Consider the following 14736-nt stretch of genomic DNA (forward strand, 5'->3'; position numbering starts at 1 on the left):
TGTTCCTTACTTATTAAGGGGACTCGGATTTCCGATTCATCCGTTCCTCCGCGGGCTCTTGGAGTTTTATGGCCTCCAACTGCATAATTTCACCCCTGCTTCCATATTACACATCGCCGGCTATGTTGCCCTTTGCGAGTTATTCCTGGGCTGTGAGGCTCATTTCGAGCTGTGGAAAAGGTTATTTTGCCTCGTCGCCCGCACACAGAAGGGGTCACTTTATCAAGTGGGCGGAGCCAAAATATGCGCATCACCGAAACCGGATACCTGTCCGGTACTCCGAAGAAGACATCCGAAGAATGGCCTTCGGAATGGTTTTATATGGAGGACGTCCCCCTTCTGGACCCTGTTCGGCGGGGTCTTCTTGAGTTCAACAATGCTCCTCTAAAGAAACGTCGAAGTTGGCGCCCACGGAGCCCCCAGGAGGAAGACAACGGAGAAGTCCTTTACCTGATGAACCGGATTAAAGCGCTGGCTCAATCAGGATTGACAGTAATCAAGGTTATCTCAATATGCATAATGCGGGGAGTGCAGCCACTTCAATATCGAGGGCACCCCCTGTGGTGTTTTAACGGGGAAGATGATGCCACCCGTTGCGGGCGTAAGGGTCCGGACAATGCTGCTGCTTTAGCAAAAATTATGTTCGAGTTGTTCAAGGGAGAGGAAGAGGAGTTCATCCGCATCAAGCCACGGGATGGATTCTCCATGTACAACCCTCCAAGCTGGGTGAGTTATATCTTCTTACTACCATTCTTCCCACATTCTTTGTCGTAGGTACTCACCTTGCCATTTTACGACAGGAACTGCGAAAATCCATAAGGGAGGTCAACAGCCCATCTCCACAACCAGAGGACCCTGACCGGGCCCTCGGTCCCGGACTCGAAGAAGATCCGGACATATTCGTGGAGCTGATAGACCGGCAGTTCTATCAATTAAGCTGTGATGATGCCATGGTAGCCATTACAGCCGACTATCCCGGACTGCTCCCTGCGCCGCACATAAGAAAAACCAAAATCCCAACTCCAAAAACTAGGATCCCCTTTTAGACACTTCACCTACCATATACATATGGTGTTTTACAGGGAAGGCATTCGGGACGCCGTGCCGAACCCGCAGCAACTCGCCAACAAGAGGCACCGAGGCCGGGTAGGCCAAAAAGGAAGGCGGTCAGGACGGAGACGCCGGCACAGAGGTATGACAAAAAGCTCCGCTCTGTGGTTGTCATCTTTCTCGAAATGTAATGACATCCATGTTTCTTTAATAGAAAAAACGCTCGCCGGAATATGTCCGGCGAGGCTGCCGATCATGCTTCCACCAGTCGGGCTCTAGGGCCGGACATAGAGGCGGAAGCCGACATGGGGCGGACGTCGGATACTCCTCCTATAGAGGATGCGGATAGACTGTCCGCTACAAATTCAGAAGTGGAGAGCGCCATGAATCATAGGTGTCGTCGGGCCGTACTCCATGATGCTTGCTTCTCACCAGAGGCATTTGATGCCTTCAATTCTGGAGATGCGTACCTTCGTGCTGCTGAAAATGCTCTAGCCAAAGCCACAGACCAGTATGTAAGGGATGTACGGGTAAGAAAATCTGACGATTATATGTATCAGTAGCCCCTGAGACTTGAAACAGTTGGCACAACTGATTTAAGGATCATTTATTGTGCAGGTTCTTACAAAGAAGAATACTCAACTGTCACAGGAGCTGGAGGAATGCAAGACCCAACTTTGGGCCGCTATTGCCGCATTGAAGGAACCTGAAAAGTCCCCGGCTGGTAACATTTGTTTCAAAGAATGATAGGTACCATATAGCGTGTGGCATGGTTGTAGATCTAACAATAGATATTGCAGATGACTCCGGAGAGAGTCCGGAGGACCAGCATGTCGTACGACAGCTAAAGGCTGGCGAACGCGTGCTGACTAAGGTCAGGCGGGAGAAAAACAATCTCTAAGACACCAATACCAAGCTGAGCGTGGAACTGAAAGATGTTCGAGCTCAGCTTGCGGACTCCGAGAAGGAGAATAAGGGGCTTCGACGCGACATTTTCACTAAGTGCTTGAACGAACCCTTAAAAGGGTGCGGCGGAGAAGCCGTCTAACAGAGTTATGTCTGCACGTATGCTGACGTCTTGAGCTTGCATTGGTTTTCCCCGAAGAGGAAGGGATGATGCAGCAGAGTAGCGTAAGTATTTCCCTCAGTTTTTGAGAACCAAGGTATCAATCCAGTAGGAGGCCACGCTCAAGTCCCTCGTACCTGCACAAAACGATAGCTACTCGCAACCAACGCGATTAGGGGTTGTCAATCCCTTCACGGTCACTTACGAGAGTGAGATCTGATAGATATAATATTTTTTGGTATTTTTGGTATAAAGATGCAAAGTAAAAAGTAAAAGCAAAGTAAAAAAGCAAAGCAAGATTAAAGTGATGGAGATTGATATGATGAGAATAGACCCGGGGGCCATAGGTTTCACTAGTGGCTTCTCTCAAGAGCATAAGTATTCTATGGTGGGTGAACAAATTACTGTTGAGCAATTGACAGAATTGAGCATAGTTATGAGAATATCTAGGCATGATCATGTATATAGGCATCACGTCCGGGACAAGTAGACAGAAACGATTCTGCATCTACTACTATTACTCCACTCATCGACCGCTATCCAACATGCATCTAGAGTATTAAGTTAAAAACAGAGTAACGTCTTAAGCAAGATGGCATGATGTAGAGAGATAAATTCATGCAATATGAAATAAACCCCATCTTGTTATCCTCGATGGCAACGATACAATACGTGCCTTGCTGCCCCTTCTGTCACTGGGTAAGGACACCGCAAGATCGAACCCAAAGCTAAGCACTTCTCCAATGGCAAGAACTATCAATCTAGTTGGCCAAACCAAACGGATAATTCGAAGAGACTTGCAAAGATAACCAATCATACATAAAAGAATTCGGAGAAGATTCAAATATTATTCATAGATAGACTTGATCATAAACCCACAATTCATCGGTCTCAACAAACACACCGCAAAAAGAAGATTACATCGAATAGATCTCCACAAGAGAGGGGGAGAACTTTGTATTGAGATTCAAAGAGAGAGAACAAGCCATCTAGCTACTAACTATGGACCCAAAGGTCTGAGGTAAACTACTCACACTTCATCGGAGGGGCTAGGATGATGTAGAAGCCCTCCGTGATGACGGCCCTCTTCTGGCGGAGCTCCGGAACATGCCCCAAGATGGGATCTCGTGGATACAGAAAGTTGCGACGGCGGAATTAGGTTTTTGGCTCCTGTTCTGATCGTTTGGGGGTATGTAGGTATATATAGGAGGAAGGAGTACGTCGGTAGAGCACCGAGGGGCCCACGAGGCAGGGGGGCGCGCCCCCACCCTCGTGACCTCCCCTTTGACTCCCTGGAGTAGGGTCCAAGTCTCCTGGATCACGTTCGGTGAGAAAATCACGTTCCAGAAGATTTTATTCCGTTTGGTCTCCGTTTGATATTTTGTTTCTCCGAAACACTGAAATAGGCAAAAAACAACAATTCTGGGCTGGGCCTCCGGTTAATAGGTTAGTCCCAAAAATAATATAAAAGTGGAAAATAAAGCCCAATATAGTCCAAAACAGTAGATAATATAGCATGGAGCAATCAAAAATTGTAGATACGTTGGAGACGTATCATCGTCCCGTGGAGGAGATGCCCGGGTCTGCGGGTGATCTTCTACCCGAGCTCTCACAACTGTACGAACAAGTTCGGCAGGTGATGCAAGGTATTTCCCAGGCCTTGTGGCCACCCGTCTCCCTGCCAGCAGGCATTGGAGTTCTTGCGGAGAAGCTCTAGGGAGCACGGCGATGCTTCCGATTATGGAAGATATCGGCCTGCCGTCAAGGTGCCAGGGAAGCCTGGGCCATGGTGAAGACGCGGTATACCAAGGCTGACCCAAACCACATGGCCGAGGTCAGACCTGTGGGGCCCGATGGGAAAGAGATCCTCGTTAGCTTAGTGTATGGGCAAGTAGAATTAGCCGCAAAGTATTCCCAACAGGATTGTAGGCTAGACAGCCTGTTGGATGGTATACAAGAGGAATTTAGTCAGTCTACATGACTATGTAATTAAAGTGACATGTATAATGCCTTCTAGGCGGATTGTAAATCATTTGTCATGGCGGACCTTTTCGCTTCAACCTCGGGATCCGATAGTCCGAAGTGTATCCGAATACCCGCTCGGTTATATAAGAACCGGGGTATGCGTGGAAACCAGGCGTAGGGGTCATTAGTGCTTGAACAGACAAGTACCCAACTAGTTATGTTATATTACATGGGTAGTAAGAAACATCTTCCAGGGAGAATAGTTCCGTTAAGGGTTCCTTTCCCTGGGTACGCACGCCCTAAAGTGCATGTCCGAACTGCGAGAGGAAACGCAGGCAAAAACATCTGGGGGCACATATGGAAAATAAATAAAAATCATCTTTTGTTCACCGACCGAATATTCCCTAAAGAATGCTAGCTTTTGGATTCACCCAGTCTGAGGTACACATCCGACTGACCCGGCAGTAACAATCGTAGAGGTGCTCCCCTTATGCCCTAGCCGAATTAACGGGAACGTAGGGCATAAATACAAGAGCCAGGCAACCCAGCTTGGCCAAAACTTAAGTCATATCGATGCATATAATGGCGAAGAAAAGGTACATGCGGCAGAATAACACATGTGCGGGGCATGAAGCCCAGATAAATAATTAAGCTTCTGTGTAAGAAGCCCCCAGGTATAATGAGCGCGGTTAGCGCGTCAATAGTGTGCAAGCAAGGCACAAGTTGGCCCTTGAAGGCCTTGAGAAAGAATAAAAGAAAGAAAGAGAAAAAAGACAGATAATGTATATGCGAAAAATGGACAGAGGAAGGAGACGAACATAGAGTCCAGCACTGGGTGTAGAATCTTCGGAGCCTGGCTGCGTTCCATGGGTTCGGCTCAAGTCGATTATTCAATGCATCCCGCAGACGGTACGCTCCACCGGTCAGAACTTGGTCAATAATGAAGGGACCTTCCCATTTGGGCACGAGCTTGGTCATTTTCTTCTCCGGCAGGCGTAGAACTAGCTCGCCAACGTTATAAGTTTTGGCCCGTACTTCTCTGCTTTGGTATCTTCGAGCCTGTTGCTGATAGAATGCGGAACGGGCTTTTGCCACATCGCGCTCCTCCTCCAGGGTGTCCAGACTGTCCTGCCGATCGAGCCCGGCTTCTCTTTCTTCGTACATGCGCACTCGAGGTGAGTCATGAATTATGTCGCAGGGCAGAACCGCCTTTGCGTTGTACACCATAAAGAAGGGTGTGTATCCGGTAGTACGATTCGGCGTGGTCCGCAGCCCCAGAGTACGGAGTCGGGCTCCTCTACCCAGTGCGTGTTAGACTCCTTTAAGGACCACACTAATCTGGGTTTGATGCCGCTCATGATAAGACCATTTGCTCGTTCAACTTGGCTGTTGGTTTGTGGGTGATAAACAGAAGCATAATCGAGCTTGATGTCCATGTTGCTGCACCAAAGTTTTACCTCGTCGGCCGTGAAGTTCGTGCCGTAGTCAGTGATGATGCTGTGGGGGACGCCATAACGGTGTACAACCTCGGATATGAAGTCTATCACCGGTCCGGATTCGGCCGTTTTAATAGGTTTGGCTTCTATCCATTCGGTGAATTTATCCACCATGACCAGTAAGTATTTTTTCTTATGGGTTCCCCCTTTAAGGGGTCCAACCATGTCAAGCCCCCAGACCGCGAAGGGCCGGGTAATGGGGATTGTTTGGAGGGCGGTGGGTGGCATGTGGCTTTGGTTTGCAAAAAGCTGGCAGCCGACGCAGCGTTGCACCAAGTCATGTGCATCTTCCCGGGCCGTCGGCCAATAAAAACCTGTACGGAAGGCCTTTCTTACAAGGGCCCGGGCTTCGGCGTGGTGGCCGCCGAGTCTGGCGTGAATTTCTGCCAAAAGCTTCCGCCCTTCCTCTTCGGAGATGCACCTTTGAAGGACTCCGGTAGTGCTTTTTTATACATCTCTCCCTCGTGGACCCTGTAGGCTTTAGATCGCCGCACTATGCAGCGTGCCTCATTTTGGTCCTCGGGAAGTTCCTGCCTAGTTAGGTAGGCCAGGAATGATTCTGTCCATGGGGCGATGATGGCCATTATTACATGGGTTGAAGGTGTTATTTCGGTGGTAGAGCCTCCGATTATGTCAGAGTGTTCGGTATCGGGCATTTTGGCTGGGTCCGGACTATTGTTACCGGTGTCCCCTTCCCATACCACGGACGGCTTAAACAACCTCTCCAAAAAGATGTTGGGGGGACCGCATCGCGTTTTGCGCCGATGCGGGCGAGGATATCCGCCGCCTGATTGTTTTCCCGAGCCACATGGTGAAATTCGAGCCCCTCGAACCGAGCTGACATCTTTAGGACGGCGTTGCGATAGGCCACCATCTTTGGATCCTTGGCATCGAAGTCTCCATTTATTTAGGATATTGCGAGGTTCGAATCCCCACGCACCTCCAGGCGTTGAATTCCCATGGAAACTACCATCCGGAGACCATGTAACAGGGCTTCATATTCGGCTGCGTTGTTGGAGTCTGTATACAGTATCTGTAGTACGTATTGAACTGTATCTCTGGTTGGGGACGTCAGGACGACGCCAGCCCCCAGACCAGCCAGCATTTTGGAGCCGTCGAAGTGCATGATCCAATTGGAGTATGCGCCGTACTCTTTAGGGAGTTCGGCTTCCGTCCATTCGGCGACAAAGTCGGCCAATACTTGCGATTTAATGGCTCGCCGGGTTTTGTATGTTATGTCGAATGGGAGGAGCTAAATGGCCCATTTGGCAATCCGGCCCGTGGCGTCACGATTGTTTATAATATCATTAAGTGGCACTTCCGAGGCTACTGTAATTGAACACTCTTGAAAGTAGTGTCGCAGCTTCCGGGATGCCATGAATACCGCATAGGCTATCTTTTGATAATGTGGGTACCGTGATTTGCATGGAGTGAGGATAGTGGATACATAATATACCGGCTTTTGAAGGGGGAATTTATGTCTGTCCGCTTCTCGTTCGACGACGAGCACTGCGCTTACAACCTGATGAGTTGTCGCAATGTACAACATCATTGGTTCGCCGATGTTTGGCGCGGCCAGGATTGGGTTGGTTGCCATTATGGCTTTTATTTCTTCCAATCCGGCTGTGGCAGCGTCCGTCCACTCGAAGTGTTCGGTGCGCCGAAGGAGGCGATAAAGGGGTAATACCTTTTCTCCTAAGCGGGAGATAAAGCGGCTTAGAGCCGCCACACATCCGGTTAATTTCTGGATTTGTTTGAGATCCGTTGGGATAGCCAACTATGACGGAGCTCGGATTTTGGCCGGATTTGCTTCAATTCCTCTACTGGAGACAATGAAACCCAGGAGCTTTCCGGCTGGTACGCCGAAAACACATTTTTCCGGATTGAGCTTGATGTCGTATGTTCAGAGGTTGTCGAATGTGCGCCTCAAGTTGTCTATTAGCAAGTCGACGTGTTTGGTTTTGACGACCACATCATCTACTATGCCTCTACTGTTTTGCTGATCTGTTTCTCTAGACATGTCTGAATCATGCGCTGATATGTTGCGCCGACGTTTTTGATCCCAAAAGGCATTGTGTTGAAATAGAAAGGGCCATATGGTGTGATAAATGCAGTTGCGGCTTGGTCGGACTCCGCCATCTTGATTTGGTGGTAGCCGGAGTATGCATCGAGGAAACACAATGAATCGTGTCCTGCGGTAGCATCGATAATTTGATCAATGCGGGGGGGAGGGATCCTTTGGGCAAGCCTTGTTGAGGTCCTTGAAATCGACACATAGGCGCCAGGATTTGTCCTTCTTTGGTACCATCACCAGGTTTGCTAGCCAGTCCGGGTGTTTTATTTCTCTAATGAATCTGGCCTCCAATAACTTGGCTAGTTCCTCTCCCATAGCTTGTCTCTTAGGTTCAGAGAAACACCGAAGAGTCTGCTTGACCAGCTTGAATCCCTTTAGAATATTGAGGCTGTGCTCGGCCAGCCTGCGTGGGATTCCTGGCATGTCTGAGGGGTGCCAGGCAAATATGTCCCAATTCTCGTGCAGGAACTCTCATAGTGCGGCGTCCACGGCGGGGTTTAACTGTGGCCCGATGGAGACTGTTTTTGTAGGGTCCGTTGGATGGACTTGGAATTTGACTATTTCATCCGCTGGTTTAAAAGAGGTGGACTTGGATCTCTTGTCAAGTATCACGTTGTCCCTGTCCACTGTGGAGTGTAGCGCAGTTAATTCCTCGGCCGAAAGGGCTTCGGATAATGCCTCGAGGGCCAATGCGGCTGTTTTGTTTTCGGCGCGGAGTGTTGTGTCCGGATCGCTAGCGAGAGTGATGATTCCGTTGGGCCCGGGCATTTTGAGCTTCATGTACCCATAATGGGGTATGGCTTGGAAAATCGTGAACGCCTCCCGCCCTAAAAGGGCGTGGTATCCACTACTAAACGGGGCCACTTGGAATGTAATTTCTTCGGACCTATAGTTCTCCGCCGTGCCAAATACCACATCTAGTGTGATTTTCCCAGCATAGTGTGCTTCCCGACTGGGGATGATTCCTTTGAAGGTTGTGCTGCTTTGCTCAATGTAGTTCTAGTCTATTTCCATTTTTTGAAGAGTTTCCTCATAGATGAGGTTCAATCCACTGTCGTCGTCCATGAGTACTTTGGTGAGTCAAAAGCCGCTCATAATTGGACTGAGGACCAGTGCAGCTGGTGCTCGGGCTGTTCAGAATTTAGGTTCGTCACTGGCATTGAAGGTAATAGCCATGTCACTCCATGGATTTATTGCTGCCATGTGGCAGATTTCGGCAAGGCTGCAGAGTGTTCGCTTGTGCCTATTATTTGATGCGAAGGTTTCAAAGACTGTTAATACCGTATTGTTATCCCTAGGATGGTGCTCTGTGGCATCTGGGATGAGAAGATCCTCACCACTTTTGGCCACCTGCCGGAGTACCCAACATGCTCTAAGGCTGTGTGTTAGTATGGTATCCGCTGTACTATGAATTTTGCAGGGTCCGTTGAGCCATCCCTCCAATACGGTTCCACGCCCTGTAGAGGGTTTTTGTTTCTTTGTAATTAACCCGGGTGTCTTATAATAGTGCACCCTTTTACTTCGGACTGGGTGTATATTTGGAGCCGGATTATCCCAAAATTTTGTTTCGGTTTTCCAAGCGCTTTCCATCGCACAGTACTTTCGTACTATGGATGCCAAGTCAGCGAAGCGTGATATGTCACGGCGACTTAAGGCGTTAAGGATTCCCTTGTCCGTGCAATTATTGCAGAAAAATGAGACTGCGTCTTCCTCGCGACAGTCCTTAACCTTGTTCATCACAAGGAGGAATCTGGCCCAATAATGATGTACTGTTTCATGGGGCTCTTGCCTGATGTGGGAAAGATCGTTTATGTATGGGTGGGTGGGTGGATTTGAGTCCGAACCCTTACCCGATCTAAGACCCGGGGGCCGAGGAGTTTCCAATCTTGGAAGTTCGGATTCCGGGATGTTGCCCGATAAGTCTGGCCCGCTGCCTGACTCTAGGTTCAGGGCTTGGGTGATGTCCTCCCGTAAACGGGTATCCGGCTCGAAGAGCTCAGGAATCCGGACATAGTTAGTCCTCAAGATAGAGGAAGAATCGCCACATTGTTCCTCCACCACTGCAATATGATGGGTGACCGATGGAGAGTTAATCTCCCTTTGATCGGGTTTAAGCCCAATCCAATCATAGTACATAGCGACTCCCAAGGCGGCGATGTGATCCAAGAGCTCGTTTAGGGAAGAGAGCTCCATTAGATCCATCTGCTCGGCGAATTCCGAGCCGACGTGGAGGCTGTTTTCGATGACCCAAGAAGTCATCGTCGGTGCAGCAGCCGAACGGGCGGTCATGATGAAACTGCCTAGCCGGAGAGTTTGGCGGATAGCCAGGGCTCCCCCGGCGGTAATGTTGTTTTTAACAACGAGACGAGGCATCCTTCCTTACGACGACGGCACAGTGGAACTCTCAATGAAAGCACCAATGTCGGTGTCAAAACCGGCGGATCTCGGGTAGGGGGTCCCGAACTGTGCATCTAAGGCGGATGGTAACAGGAGGCAGGGGACATGATGTTTTACCCAGGTTCGGGACCTCTTAATGGAGGTAATACCCTACGTCCTGCTTGATTGTTCTTGATAATATGAGTAGTACAAGAGTTGATCTACCACGAGATCAGAGAGGCTAAACCCTAGAAGCTAGCCTATGGTATGATTGTATGTTGTCCTACGGACTAAAACCCTCCGGTTTATATAGACACCGGAGGGGGCTAGGGTTTACACAAGGTCGGTTACAAAGGAGGAGATCATATCCGTATTGCCTAGCTTGCCTTCTACGCCAAGTAAAAGCCCCATCCGGACACAAGACAAAGTCTTCAATCTTGTATCTTCATAGTCCAACAGTCTGGCCAAAGGATATAGTCCGGCTGTTCGGAGACCCCCTAATCCAGGACTCCCTCAGTCGCCGTCGAGCATGTTCATGGTCTTCGACACCGATCTACCCGATGGACTCGCGATGTCCTGACCACCACCATCAACCACCGTGCCCATGAGCAGAGGGACCTCTTCGCCCGCGGGCACCACCTGGATCGGGCCCACCATCATCTACCTGGGGCAAAGATCCGACCTGTCCTAGGCCCAGAACTGATCCGCCCGAGCACGAGCTCCCAGTCCTGGGCACCCGCACTGCCGGCAGAAGAAGAGAAGCACCACCGGCACCCGCACCCTGCTGCCAACCATCGTCGCGCAAGCCGTAGCGACTGACCCGCCGACCAATGTAGAAACCTTGCGACGACCGAACCAGACCGAGGCAAGGGGAGATCCCTGCCACGATCTAGCCCTCCACCCACTGGAGCCGCGAGGAGCAACCAAGGCCAGCCAGATCCACAGATGGCCTCGAGCAGCTCCCTCGCACCACACCTGCAGTACCCGGCCAGATCCCTCGATGGATCCGGGCCACCACTACTCGCCCATAGCACACCCCCTTCACCAACAACCATGACCGCCAAGAGGCAGGGTCGCGGCCTTCGGCCCATGTCTGCCCGACTCGCGCCGCTCAACACACCAGGCCGGCAGGGCCATCACCATCCAGACCAGCGCTGGCCCGCCGAGCACACACCACCTCACCTTCGGAATCCGCGCAGCCGCCGCAACCCTGCCATCTGCCCACGCTGCCGGCACGACCATCTGACTTGTTGTCGCCACACCTCCGACACGGTGCCGTCCCGCGCCATGCGCACTATCGAGAGGGATAAATGCCCCGCCGCTGCCTACACCGACTGGGCTTTGCCCGACGGTGGCGAAGGGGAGGAGAGGCACCGAGGAGGGGGAGGGAAACGGTGGAAGCTAGGGTTCACACCCTGCACACACTATCGGGCGAGACGAGTTTTCGATTAACTCGGATAAGTGCCCTAGCTATTCTAGCCAGGCAAAAATAATAATAATTGACACTTAAGTTGGTGCTAACGTAATGAGCAGTACATTGTGAATGTTTTCGTTCCCTGTAGCATCTATGAACGTGGCGTTTTTATTCAAAAAAAATCAGCAGTAAAAAAGAACACATTTGGAAATTCCCCTGTCCCGAGTGCCCCTAGTTGGAAATTTCCCTGTCCGTCCCCAACTCGAGATGGAGATGGAAGCGCCGCCGCCGACCTCGTCCTGCCCACCCGCTCCGGATCCTGCCCCAACGGCTACCCACCAGCTCCACTTTCCTTCTATACCCGCCGCCACGCCACGCACGCCACCTCGCCGAAGCCGTGTCCTGCAAGGACAAGCCTCCGTCTCCCGCGACTGCCTCTGGCCCGGCTATAAAGGCGCGCCCTTTGGCCGGCCAGCTCCCCCTCTCTTCGCCGAGGCCACTCCTCCTCTCTTCGAGTCTTCGTCCGCGCCATGCCTCTCGCCTCGATTCGTCCTCGACTGGTGCCTCGCCTCCTCTCGCGTATGGTTTCATCTCACCCATCCTCGCTCGATTCGTCCGTTCAGATTAGAAGAAGCAGTTTTGGTTTTGCTCATCCACGGGTTCTTGATTTATTTGGTTCTGCTCGTCCTCGCTGTTGTTCGTTCAGAAAGTGTCTTGTTCTTTCGATTCTTCTCGTCCTCGCTGTCGTTCGTCTAGGAATTGCGTAGGAATTGCGTCTGGTTCATTCGATTCTGCTCGTCCTCGCCGTCGTTCATTTAGAAATGGCGTCTGGTCCTCGCCATCGTCAGTTTAGACAAAATCGCGTCTGATTTGATTCTCCGCGTTCTCGCCGTAGTCCGTTTGCAATCGCGTTTGCTTTGATTCTGCTCGGTCCCCTGTGTTGCTGCTGGGTTCGTTACGCTCATGCTCTCACGTGTTCTTCGTGCCATCTCATCGTGGGTATCCGTGGAGGAAGCGAGCGGTCGGTCAGTCGGTTTGGGTCATCTGGTTTGCGAACTAACAAGTCTGTTTGAGAAACTTCTGCGTCCTGCCTGCGTTTCGTGTTCGTGACTGCTTTTGAAATTGGATTGCCGTTTATCGCGCTCGTTCAGATCGGTTCCTCTGTCCCGTCACCTGCGCTGTTCGTCCGTTATTTTCATATCTGAAATGCATGCGCCCTTTGATACTACTGTACTTGATGGATGTTCAGATCTCAAACGCTGCCTTGTTCAGATCGGTTCTTCTGATTGAAATAGGATTGTTGCCCCTCTGTCGATACTTATTCTACTTGATGGATGTTCAGGGTGTTACTGCTTATGTTCTTTTCAATTGCTTAATTCTTGTCATGCTTTGCTTATGTTCCCATATATGGTTGTGTGTATTCAGGGGTGCTTAGGCAGAAAGATTTACTAGAGTGCAAACCATGTAATTCCTCATGTTGCTGCTACTTCACAGTCACAGTGCTTGAATTTCTTTATAGCTTTATCTGAATCACCCTCACCGCTCTAGAGAAATCAGTTTACTCATTCAAGTTCTGGAATGTCTTTATAGCTTTCTCTGTTTGCGCCCCTATCTATGTTTGTTTCTTGTGTGCAAGCGCCGCTCCATTCTGTGTGTGTGGCTTGATGGTGAATATGTGTGGCTTGACTCTGTGTGTGTGTGGCTTGATTGTGTGTGTGTGGCTTGACTGTATGTGTGTGTGAATGTGTGTGGCTTGATGGTGAATATGTCTGGCTTGACTCTGTGTGTGTCTGTGTGTGCGACTGTGAGTGGCTTGACTCTGTGTGTGTGGCTCTGTGTGTGTGTACGACTGTGTGAATATTGCATTTGCTTGATGGTGTGGCTTTTGGCTTGTATGCTTTGTTGATTGATTTGGTTGTATAACTTGTGTTTTATATTGTTGTGGCACGATTGATTGTTGTTTGTTGAATGTGAACTCGTATCTTGACGAATAATCATGTATGCTAACTTGGTATCGGTAGTTCCTGATCATAGGTAACACACCTATTACCTTTTTAGTATAGACTAACTATTCTTTTTTCTGAACTTTTTTTGTGTTATGTCTTTACATTGCACTGCTCCCAGATCCATATCGACATGCCCACGCTGTCTGATGAGGATAAAGATGTAAGGAACTCCTCCCAAGAATCTCTCTTACTGCTTGTATTAACTTGGCGACTAGACTTTACATGTTTAAAAAAAATCGTGAAACTGGAGCTCCTTGTTGTAACCCATTATATGACTTTATGAGCATGCACCACTTTCAGGTTATGAAAAAATAGGGTGCCCCAACCAAGATTGACTTCCTCTCTCTTTCTTATACAAGACATGCAGAAGATGTGCTGCCAGTAAGTAACTCATTATATCGATATTCAGAGTGTACTACTTCACAGTGCCATCTTTCCCAATAGGTTGAATTTTTTATATTGATATTTTGTTGAATACTATCACATGTTCATTTGCATTTCATACTTTAAATGTTCCTAATGTTGATAGTTTTTTTTCCTGCAATAGGCATGGGAGTTCCTCTCAAAGTTAGGTGAACTTAGTCAAACTCTGTTTTTTGCAAAAAAAATGAGAATGTGGAGGTAATTTCAAGATATTCTTTGAACATTATTGAGCAACTTTGATTTGTTTACCACCTATTGACTCCTTACTCCTTGCAGAGCTTGAACCATTTTGATTGGATCCTGGAAGAAGCAGATGGTATAATTCTGTCAAGAGGAAACCTTGGAATTGATCTTCCACCTGAAAAGGTTGGTTATCTCAACCTTCGCAATGCATTATCTCTTAATGTATCGTCCTAGTAGTGAAAAAATTAGAGTCACCCCAATGCATTGTTTCTTAAGGGTCGTATCTAAATGATATTGCATTGTGGAGAAAATTAAAGAATAGGAAAACAGAGAGTGTAAGAAAACAAGCTAAGAGCCGTATCTATATGAACATACAGCTCCAGTCTCTTTCTTTCTTAATTATTACAGTGCCACATCAAGTGACTATGATAACATGCGAAGAGCCAATTACTGTGAGTGCCCTTGGCAGTTGTGAAGGCATTTTGCTTGATTAACATGTATTTTTCCCATGCTAAGAGCCGTATCTAGATGATTTTATGTGCCTTAGTTAGATTTTCTCTCTTTTTAAAACAAAAATCAAGGGTCTCTATTGAGTACCCACTTTGTTCGTTCTTTAGGTGTTCTTATTTCAGAAGTCTGCTCTGCACAAGTGCAACATGGCTGAGGCAACTGATGTGGCAAAT

General features: G+C 49.0%; 1 long non-coding RNA gene across 1 annotated transcript; it reads left to right on the top strand.

Moving 5' to 3' along the window:
* Positions 1-11696: 11696 nt before the first annotated feature.
* On the top strand, positions 11697-14734 carry LOC123132463 (uncharacterized). The gene is made up of 4 exons (XR_006464737.1): positions 11697-13828; positions 13995-14068; positions 14147-14236; positions 14671-14734. It is a non-coding gene; the product is annotated as an uncharacterized lncRNA (long non-coding RNA).
* The last annotated feature ends 2 nt before the right edge of the window (positions 14735-14736 follow it).

Source organism: Triticum aestivum, chromosome 6A (assembly GCF_018294505.1).
Source record: "Triticum aestivum cultivar Chinese Spring chromosome 6A, IWGSC CS RefSeq v2.1, whole genome shotgun sequence".
Lineage (NCBI taxonomy): Eukaryota > Viridiplantae > Streptophyta > Magnoliopsida > Poales > Poaceae > Triticum > Triticum aestivum.